This window comes from Symsagittifera roscoffensis, chromosome 1 (assembly GCF_963678635.1).
Source record: "Symsagittifera roscoffensis chromosome 1, txSymRosc1.1, whole genome shotgun sequence".
NCBI classification, from domain to species: Eukaryota; Metazoa; Xenacoelomorpha; order Acoela; family Convolutidae; genus Symsagittifera; species Symsagittifera roscoffensis.
The window spans coordinates 95,319,137-95,330,555 of NC_087062.1; the positions used below are offsets into that span (position 1 = coordinate 95,319,137).

At 35.2% G+C, this 11,419-nt stretch overlaps 1 non-coding gene across 1 annotated transcript; it reads right to left on the minus strand.

Annotated features, from left to right (window-relative positions):
- Positions 1–3,817: 3,817 nt before the first annotated feature.
- On the minus strand, positions 3,818–3,890 carry Trnar-acg (transfer RNA arginine (anticodon ACG)). The gene has a single exon. It is a non-coding gene; the product is annotated as a tRNA-Arg (tRNA).
- Between the last annotated feature and the right edge of the window lie 7,529 nt (positions 3,891–11,419).

Genomic DNA, 11,419 nt, shown 5'->3' on the forward strand with positions numbered 1-11,419 from the left:
TTAACAATGAAAATGCACTGAACTTAAAAAGAAATCACAAGTCAAACCGCGAAAAACCAAAATTGAGCGTGAACAAATTTTAGGACTCTTAAAATCAGCAAGACCTTTATAAGAGTAGTCACTACGTTCCTTACTCTTAATAAAGCGACAAAAAATTGTTGAGCTTTAAAACGCACAAAAAGACAAACTTTGCCTGTAATAGTTTGAAATTTAATTAACTAGAGGCAACCGCACTGACTTTGCATGCAATAAATTGGAAAGTATAAAGCCAAATTTTGTATAAATTATGGATTTCAAAAATTTTGCGAAACCTATTTCTGTTGGTAAACACTAGTCACAAATAAAGAAGCTACATATGCTGACAAGTTGCCAATGCGAAGCAGCAAAAGTGGCATTAAAATCAAATATACACAAGTTTGCAAATAATGCAAATGTTATTGTGTATAAATAAAGCAATTTAAAAAATTGGGAGACATGCGATTTTAAAAATTTCTGAAATCGAGTTTTTTATTGTTATTTTGTTGGGAACAAATAGCTTTTTTCGGTTCAATTGATGAACTTAAAATCCATCAACTGGGTTAACTTATTACTATTCGAATGTCAAAGCACATGCCATCAAAAAACTGTAAAGGTGTCCCAATAGTTGCGAATTGGGTTAGAAAAAAAAGAATAGTCGTAGTATAGCACTAACGCTCACTGAAGTTCGTTAGTGTTAGTTATGATTCTCACACAGTAACTACTCAGCCACCGACGCTTCATTGATCACAATCAATAGCCACAAATAAAGCAGAGAACAGATGCTATGAAATTTCCAACGCTACAGATCGTGATTATGGCAAAGATGCCACCAAATAAGTGAACACTTTTTTGCGAGTTAGGTTAGAAAAAAAGACGGTTCGTACAAACACACTTCCCTGCTCGTAGTTTTATTAACAAAATTCTTAGTTGCTGAGAACTCTCTTGGAAAAGACTAAAAAACTCGCACAGGCGAATTAAAACCAGGGCTTCTGGCGGTTAAAACGAGATGCATTCCACATTTTTTGACACTTCACGAGCAAGAAATTCTATTCATTTTTACCATTTTCAAAACTCATTAAACAATTATTTTTTTTTTGGATAAATTAACTTGCTAGTTTAAGACCCAGTTTGAGCCGTTCTGGGTTGGGCCGTGTTTCCAGTGGGTATTATCAGATTTTCCTGGAAAGCTTTGCCAGAACAGCTTCTTTCATCACGAAATAGTGCGATTAAGTTGGAATAATTGCTTCGATATTACAAAAATAAAGACCAGCAACAATTATACATTCCAGATTTACAATAAAAAGGCTACTTTTTTGGGCTTTTAAAACACGCACCTTAACTGCATCCTTCAGTTGTTGAATACATTGATTAAACTCTTCATTGATAGCAGTGAGTTCCACGTTGTTCTCCTGAGTGACTTGACCTTGACTGGAAGTGACTGGAGCAGAGGCTTTGATGACTTCAGCCATCGAGACACACGGCGTATCTAAACAGTCGGAGCAGCACTGTGGTATCATTATCTTTTGAAGTTGTCTTCACAAGGAAAAATAACAATGAATACCATGGCAAGAGTTTTGAGAATAGTTATTATATTTAATTCATTGCAATAATGGTCTATTTTATGAACACTCTTGCAATCAAAACGTCAAAAAAATTTTATAAAGCATTTAAAAACCTGCATTTAAATTGTGTCACCACCCGCCTTATTTTACAGAGTCAAGCTATGGATTACATTTTCAAGAATTAACAGTAAAAACACCTCTTTTTACAATTTTGTCTAAGGGGAATCCTCGAACGCATCGGAGATGATTTTATCGCGGGATCGAACTACCCTCGAACAATTGAATAAAAACATTTTAGTTCTAGCCAGTATCTTCGTTTCAAAAAGCCTCAATATTGTAAAATCTAAAGCCTCAAAACCATCTAAAATAATATATAAAAAGCTGCAAGGCTATAATAATAAAAAAAACCTCAATGCTGTATCTTTTAAATCGCCTCAAGATTTATATTTTCAACACCTCAAGGTTATAAATTGAAAGAACCCCAAGACTATAATTTGTAACGCTTCAAGACTATAACTTTTACAACACCTCAAGGTTCAAGTTTTTCAAACGCTCGAAGGATAGAAGTTTTTCAAACGCTCGAAGGTTTCTTTATTTTAGTTATTTTAATTAGTTACTTAATTTAAATTCCTGAACTTTTCACCAAATTCGATCTCTATTTTGCCTTTTTCGAACTTATAGCATTAAAAACGGCGTGCCTCCCAATGAAGCGACTTGTGCTGAAAGGGACTGCAGAGCTGCCTTCAGGTGGGTGCTCTCCTTCTGCGAATTGATGAGATCCATTTTGAGAGTCTTGATCCTGTTTGTCTCGCTCCTGGACACAGCAGAGGAATCCGGTTTGGACGTCACCTCCCTGTACAGTGAAATATTTCATAAATAAGCCACATCACGACCACTTCCTATTGGGGTCACTCGCATTTGTGATATCTACATCTGAATTAAATATTCAATCGCAATCGGGTATGTGCATTGAAATAATTAATCTTAGATCCTAGGACCGTTTATTCGAAAAATCAAGATAATAAGACAAGAGTTACTCAACGCATGCAGGGCTCTGTTGGTGGCTCTTACAAACAACTGCCATGCTTTTGTTTATTTTCCGCTTTGGAACTATTGCCTCTCATATCAAGTCTCGAACAAGCGAGCTCTAGATTACAACGCATAATCGCTAATCAATCGCCGCTCTCTAAATTAGTTTGAAACCTTGCTGATATCCAAAAATTTTTATTAAAAAGTTTATAGGGTGTTTTTCGCCCGATATGAGCTTTTAAAATGGACGTAAGATGTGAAAAAATATGAGTACTCACTTGGGTGGTTGAGGTGGCGGAGCAGGTGCATTGTGAAGCGAAGACTGGTTGGCATGCAGTTTCCTCTCCCAGAACTGCTTCATCCTCTCTATGTTCACCTCTGGCCTCCCCTCCAGAAAGTGTTTCCGCATCTCTCCCACAAAGTCCCCGCTGGCAGTAGTCGACAGTTCCTTCTCCAGAAACTTCATGTATTTGTTCTTGCCCTCAATCTCCAGAGCCTAGATGAAGCAGAATAATCAATACATTTATGATCAACAATTTATGACCAACAGAATAATCAACAATTTTATGAAGCCGAAAGCCAAAAAACGGCTCTTTTCCAGTCCCCCCTTTCGAAATATCGAGTTTTTTTGGTTGCTTTACGTGTTATTACGGCTAAATGCGTGATGTTACGCTGTAAAGTATGAAGAACAAATCTGTTCACAGTTGTCGATTTGTTCACCACGCCAAATTTCAATGCATTATGATAACGTTGAATCAATTTTTCAGAATTGAATTTGAAAGGGGGGGGGGCTGGAAAAGAGCCCAAAAAACTCCCACAAAAGTTGATGAGCCCTCTGACCGACTTATAAACGGCAGGTTGAAGGTGAGAAAATCGATGCATTGGAGAATTGCACCATTCTAACAAGTGTACAACAGCAAGTCTTTCTCCGTAACAATCAATTTGGCTTTTTTTCCTTCCACCACCCCCCCCCCCCCTTACCTGCAAAACTTCACAGTAGTTTTTCTGTATAAATTGTCCGATTGTCACAAAAATTGGCATGCCGGCTAAATAGGGCCTGACAAACATACTTAGTCTTCATTTTAAACTGTAAAATCACTCGTTACACCAATAAAATGATGGGGGGGAGGAAGAAGAGCCATTAATTTAACAGATTTTAAAACCACCAAAGCTGTTTGGTTGAGTGAGCGAATAAAACACGAAACCCTCGATCCTGGCAGGACTCGAACCTGCAATCCCCTGATTCGTAGTCAGATGCCTTATCCATTGGGCCACAGGACCTACACCGTATTTTAAAAGTCATTCAAAAAATGGCACACTGCATTATGAACATCACTGTCAACACGACAGACAAACTCAACAAAATGAACATAAATAACTTATTTTTTCAACAAGCCTCTTATTTTTTCAAACGAGCTTGAGTACACGTTCTTTTCAAAAAAGACTATAGATGAAGCCTAAATTGTATTGGCCAACAAAGCTGATTGAAAAGATCATTATCAGTGTGTACCATCCTCCTCGGAGAGGGTCAGTTGCACGAAACAGTATTCATTGATAAACTGCTTTCATAGCCGACGTTTTTGCGCTCCACTGAGTAGTAACAGAAGTTTGCTGTTCTTATATCCGGCATTGTAAATCAGATCCCAAGCCTCGTCAAACCAGAAAGCTTTTCCCCGACCGCATCCTAAATTTTTCCGCTGAACTTGTGCAATTATAATGTTTTTAATGCCTGAACTCTGATTAATGCAGATTAGATTGAAAAATCACAAAGAAAAAAGAATTGCGTAGAAGAACATGCCATCAACCAACTAGATTTTGCGAGGTTCTTCTGAGCGGATGTCTTTAATAACACTTCGAATAACACTTTAAGAACGTCTTTAATAACACTTTAAGAACTTTCGAAAATGCCTTTTACTGGCCGTGTTCTTTCTTTCCGACTTTGAGGTTCCTAAATCCAGAATTGGTGGTATTTTTCAAAGTCTGGATAGTTTAAAACATTGCAAATTTGCTCAATAAGTTATCGCATCTTCAAAAGGATTGATTTTGACTGTTCGTATAGGGGGTTTTTGTGGATTTTGCAAAAAAAAGTTATAGTTATGGTCTGAAAAGTTGCTTCTATTAGACGTTTTTTTGTTTATTTGTTTATCTTGATGTCGTTACTGGTTTAAATATTTGATAATCCATATGTGAGTATTTCGGAATAACAGAAGGTTTTACTGTAGATTGTATAGTTGTTTGCGAGAATGCTGTATTTTTATTTTTTGGAGTTGTAAGTGTAGGATGAATGGGGGAAATGCTTTGTTGCGTTGTTGTTGGCATTGTTTCGACAATTTCGTCGTTAATGAATATCTTGTTCTGTAAGATTTCTTGTTCCATTTAAAGTTTCTTGTGTATTAATGAATGTGGAGTTTAAGCTATTATTTCCTGTTCTGTCAGTGAAAATTGCATTGTAATTTAAAGGTGTTGCATCAATAGTAAGTGGTGTTAATCTAACGTAGTCTTTATTGATGGAAATGGTGGTGATTGAATGACTTGATATATCAGTTGGTATATCAATATTGAATGACTTGATATATCAGTTGGTATATCAATAAATAATGGATGAGACCAATCAGGGTCCCAAACATGATCTGTTTCATCTGCTAATACAGTTTGATCGTCTGAATTTTGTGGTCGAAAACTTTTTCTTGATAGTGCTATGAGATCAACGTTATGGACAAAATAATCAATTATTAACCATGCTAGTTTCGTTTGTAGATCATGTTTAACAATTGGTGAGATTTCGTTACTAATGAAGTTTTCACGGATTGTATTTAAAAATTTTGAGCAAATACAGATTTCCTGTCTTACAGTTGAATGTCGTGATGTTTGAGTTGGTGACTCATTTTGTGTTTCTTTCATTTCTAGTATAGATAGATAGCTCTAGATAAGTGAAAAAACAACATTTGTGAATTTAGAATTTGCTCTCTGTGAATTTTGGGTTTGTATATTTTTTATTTAGTCTGTGAAAACTTTCGAGAATTCAATATCTATATCGTCTGTTTGTATTTGATGTGTAGTGTGATTTGGTTTTGGTGATACAATTTCAATTGTAAATACACCGTAATTTGAGGTGATTTTACATATACCTTTGAGATAGTGGTCAAGGATTTGTCGTTTTATTCTTACTTCAGGAAATTCTTGTTTACAGGGGCTATTTAATTTTTCAAACAAATTTACAATTAAATTGTATCTAAATTGTACTTGTCCTCGGGCGGGATCATTTTGTTATTTTATAAAAACTGGGAGTATCGACTTATCATCAAAATTTTCGTTGTATTCGATCGTGTTTTATATTGTAGAACTGTTAGTGTGTAACATTCAATATGTCTTATTGGTTGATTCCAATTGTATAGACGTATTGGTTTGTTGATATATGACTTTTTCATTTTGCGTTTTCCTTTTATTGATGATGGTGTAGCAGCTTAGTCAGAAAAATATATTTAGTCGTCTATCGAGTTATTTTTTTTATTCAATCTTTTCAGTCTTGAAGTTCCTGTATTGTGTTTGTTTCCGATTCAGAGACTGCGTTTCGTCGTTTTGAAAATCGTTTTTTGATAATTTGCTATTGTTTTGTTATGATTGTCTTTTTTTCGTGTTTGTCTTTTAGACCTAATATATCCCATTGGTTGTCTGTACGGTGTGATTACAAGATCTTATCTATCGTTTTTAATTAAGCAATTATGTAATACGATTGTTTGTTTACTGCCTAGATTATCTCTTGACATAAGGTTTAGGATGACGGATGCAATATTTGGGGATTAGAAATTTTATTTTCTTAAACTGTTAGTTCTTAGGCATAGATTGTCGTGGTTGACGGGTTAGAGAGAGAGTATAACAATTCGTGAGAATGATTTTTTACTTTCTCGTGAATAGGTTTTAATCTATGAGTTACTTACTTAATCTTACCTAGGGTTTGTGATTTGTGATCGAGGGTTGGGGAATAGTAAATCAATCCACAAGGTTCAGGTATAATTAGAACACAGGCAGATCGTTAGATACTATTCTATGACTCACTAATTTTCAAGGGTTTTAGCCTGGGTCATCTAAGAGGAAGGGCTCAAGTGAAGGATGAGTACTCAAGTGAAGGATGAGTAACCGAAGTTCTTCACTGTTTAGCTTTATTAAAATTTTACTTTTTCAATTATTTCTATTAGTCCTGGGTCGTTTATAAGGGTTGGGTAGTGAATCGACGTTTGAAGCCGTTAGACACTTTTAAAATTATGGGAAGGGGAGAACAAAATTGTTCTGATTTGATCCAAGGAAAGCCTTGATGATCAGTAATAAAGTTTATTAAATTTAGGTTTAATCGAAATTAAAGATCCAAGGGAAGCCTTGATGATCTGTTTATGAAAGAAAAAGCAAATATGGAAAGCAAGGATAAGCCCTGATAAGTTTTAATGTAGGTTTAAGTTTAAGAAAATTCAAAAGTTAGAGCTTAGATGATTTTAGTTTTTCAATTTTTGCTGAAATGTTTTAGGTGATGAATGTGTGATGAGGAAAATTATGTGTTAATTTATAGAACTAACAATGATTTTTAATTTTTGTGTTTCTTATTCGATAAATTATTTATTCAAAATTTTTGATTCACTGCAGATTTGTGCTCTTTTTATCAGTCGTTATTGTATAGATAGTAGATTTAGCACCAAGAAGCTTGTAGAAAAATTGTTCTTCAAATAATTTTCATGTCAATAAATCAAAATTTAAATTTTACTACATAAAGTATTCTAAATACAAAAACTTGTTCAGGTTTCCGTCTTACTATCATGTAGTAGAGTGTTCCGTTTCCTGATCTTTTTTGACGCCATGATCTTGGTCTTCTTTCAATACCTGGTATTTCTTGTATTGTTTGGAAAATTTGCGTAGATTTATTGAGACGTAGAGACATTTCTATTAAATTATCTATTGCGTCTAGCATTTTTGCAATTTGCAATTGTCTAATTCTAAGTCCTATTGTCCAATTCTAAACTAGTTAAGGTCTTGTTCCAGACTTCTGGTCGCACCAGATGAGCTATGACCTATTGGTTATACTCATAGAGTAATTTCAGATAAAGTACACCGTCTGCTCGTCACGCTATCTTATTTTCGGTCGGATAGATTCCTGCAACTTCTTTGTCTAATACCGATCTTAATCTTACTCTTATATCTCCTAGTCTCAATAGATCAAGTCTATACTGGTTTATGCGAGCTAGTTCTTGGAGTTTATACAGAAGGAGAACAACTGTATTCAAAGTTTTATTCAAATTGTTCTGGTGCTGAAACTACAAGTAGTTTCAGCACTTACAAATAAGTGTCAATGTTAGAGATGGAATATGATTGGTTAGTTAGTAATATTTTATATCGATAATTTATCAATAATATAATTGGTTTATAAACAATAGTTTAGAACTGGTTCCAGTACTTGATTTTGCTGGAAAAAAAAAATAAAACACCCGAATACAAAGTTCCTCCACATTTTTCAAAGGGTCGGAATAAAAAAAAAATTCTACCCGCAGCTGCTTGTGGGTTGTACGCTAAGGTTCCGTTTCTAATGCCAAAACTTCACCTTTCAGAAGCGCGTTTTTTTGAAGATATTTTGAAGACATTTTTGAGTCTTCCAAAAAGAAAATTAAGAAAAAATTCTTTTCACTTTTCCTGATAGTGAAAGAAACGCATACATAGCTATGGTGGGCGTTTATGGGTTATATGGCACCATTGTCTATCCTATCCGAGTCTCACTCCAAGGATTAGTTTTGATGACTGGAGACATTTTTTCTTTCTTTGTAACATTTAATCTATGACTACGGTTTTTCAATTTTGTTTCAGGAGGATCGATAGTTTTCTGTTTTGATGATAAGTAAGGAGGTTGTTCTCCAGTATAATTATCCACTGGATCTTCTGATTATTTGGGTGGTAAAATAGATGCTGTTTGCAGGGGCGAATCTAGGATTTTCTCGAGGGGGGGGGGTGGGGCGGATTTTCAAAAAATTTCCGAAAGTTTCGACAATCGTTTTTTTTTCAGGTCGACCGAATTGATTTTCGGAGCTCTCCAGAGCAGTAAAAAGACGCTGATTTGGGAAAATTTTTAAAAAACAGGTCAAAAAAGCCGTTTTTGGGCACTTTTTGGAAAATGCTGACAAAAAAATCGCGTTTTTTGGGCGCGCGCTCCCCCTCAAAGAAAGTATATATTGGCGCCGAAGTCGCCTTTAGAAAAACTTTAGGATCCGTCACCAAAAATGGATTTCTTAAAAAGTACCAAAGGGGGACTTCTTTGGCTCGGCAGGGTTCGAATCCCTGGGGAGGGGGCGTCCGCCCCCCTCCCCTAAATCCACCCCTGGCTGGTTGTTTTGTGATGACTAACCAGTGACTTGACGTCCTGGTCTGCGATGCGTTTGATCTTCTTGATCTCGCGGTTGTGTTTGTCCAGCAGGGACATCCAGTCATTGTGTCTATGGCGCTCCTGCTGATTTACCTGAGCCAGTCGAGTCTGCAATGCCTTCACTTGACAATACAGCTCTGCATTCTCAGTCACCAACTTGTCCTGAAATCACATCGAGCATGTAATTAAACCTGTTTTTAAGAAAATTTATTTGATATGAAAAGTTAATTAATAATAAATAACTTTTCAGCAGAAAAATTGGTAATGTTCCATTTCACAACAATTTTCGCAAAATCAAAAAGTAAATAACTACACAAACTAATAAATTCTAGCAGTCAAGCTGCAAAATTGCATAACAGACGCAATTTCAGAATGTCGCACTCAAGTCAGTTTAATTGAAAAATGGCTCATACAAATAAATTGATTCATTGATATTATGTTGAAGAGATCAGATCAGCCATTGAAGGAAGAGAATCAAACATAAGTGAAGAGCGCTCGCAAACTGAACAATCATCACTTTGTACTGAGTATTGACACATATTCGACACAGAGGGGAAGCGGCGCTTCGCACCACTTGCGCTACAACACAATCATAAAAAATCATAGGACGAAAAAACGAAGAAGAAAATGATGAAAAAAATAGGTGAACGGGATAAACTGATGCGGGACGAAAAACGTCTTTTCAACAATTGGACTTCGCCCAAAACCTTAGTTGTTTCTCTAATAAATTAAATGGAAGACTAAAAAATTTTGAGATTTTGGAATTTTACCAAACCTTTCTCTTACAAAAATTAGGGAGCAGCCACTTCTGCGGGAAAAGATGAAATAGTTTTTAAGAAAATTTGAAAAGTTTTTAAAAAACGGTAAAAAATTCGAAATCTTGATTTTCCGAAATCCGTAACTTTTTTCTGCTCAAAGCAGGTCCTGGCCGATAAATTAGAGAATATTCCAAAAATCAAGTTTTTCGATTGAACACTTAACCAGAGATTCGGCACGGTAATTTTTGAGCAGAGTCGGAAAAACTTCTAAAAAAAACGTCAAAGTTTCAAAACTTTCACTTGTTTGAAAACCAGGAAGTTTTTCTAAAAAAACTGGGCTTAGCATGTTATAAAGTTAAGCTTCCAACACCCTGTTTTTTTCGATTGAACTTTGATATCAGATTTGGCAGTATAGTTATCGAGAAAAGTCCAAAAAACGGTCAACAAATCAAAAAAATACGATTTCCGAGAATCATAGCTTTTGTTTTAAGATATTTGACAGAGCCGCTTATGCAGAAGAGATTCGCCTAACCTGCAAATTTCGATTGAACCAGAAAACCAGGTTTGGCAGGTTAGTTCTCGAGAAAAATGAAACAGTATCAAAATACGATCGAAAAATCAAGTTTTTAACTTTTCCGAGGACCATGATTTTTTTTGTGTCAAAAAAACTTCGGCTTAGTCACGTATGCAAAGCTTTAGGCAACGTGTTCTTTGGACTGAGAACAAAAGCTCAGACATAGGAGGGAATTTACGGTAAAAATCATAAAACATAAAAAAAACGCTTAAAAAAATCAAAAAATTGACTTTTCCGAGGACGATAATTTTTTATGAAAAAATTCTGAGTGGCCACTAATGCAGGAAATCTTTCCATTATCTGTTATCTCTTTTGAACTCACAACCTCAAATTTAGCAGGTTAGTTTTAAAGAACAGTTGAAGAAGATTCAATTAACGATTAAAAAATCAAAAACTTGACTATTCCGAGGGCCATAGTTACATGTGTAGAAAAAGTTTGGGAGTAGTCGCTTATAAAGAGGAGCTTTTAAAATCCGTTCTATTTATCAAAACCATAATCTCAGATTTGGAAGATCAGTTTTTGAGAAAAAAAAACAAAATTTAACAAAATATTGGTCAAACATTCCGCTCACAGACTTTTTCGAAGGCTGTAGACAAAGAGGTAAAGCAAAATGAGACCAGGGGAGTAAACAGGCAGACAAGAATGTAAGCGGCCTTTCTATCGATACCTTTTTTTGAAAATCAGTAGAAGAGTTTTTGAGGAAAACTATTATTTTGCAAAAAATGATAAAATTGTCTAAAGCGTCTCAAAAAAAAATAAAACAAAAAACCCAATCCCATACAATTTCATAATACCAGTTTTTATCAAACAGGAATTATAAGCAAAAATGCCAAGCAAGACATTTGAAATCAAATTAGCAGCTGACCAAAACTTACAAAAGCGGAAACAAGGCCGACAATCGTTGAGCAGACATCATTTGAGCCGAAAAAAACTGATTTTGTAAAAAACTTTCAAGTCTCCCTGAAAGTACCCTGTAATAACTAGTACCCATTCAGTAGATAAATTTGAACTTTCATGAAATTGAGCATTGCAGCATCATAAGTGATTCAACTGATTTTTTTAAGCTAGTTGTTAACCCGA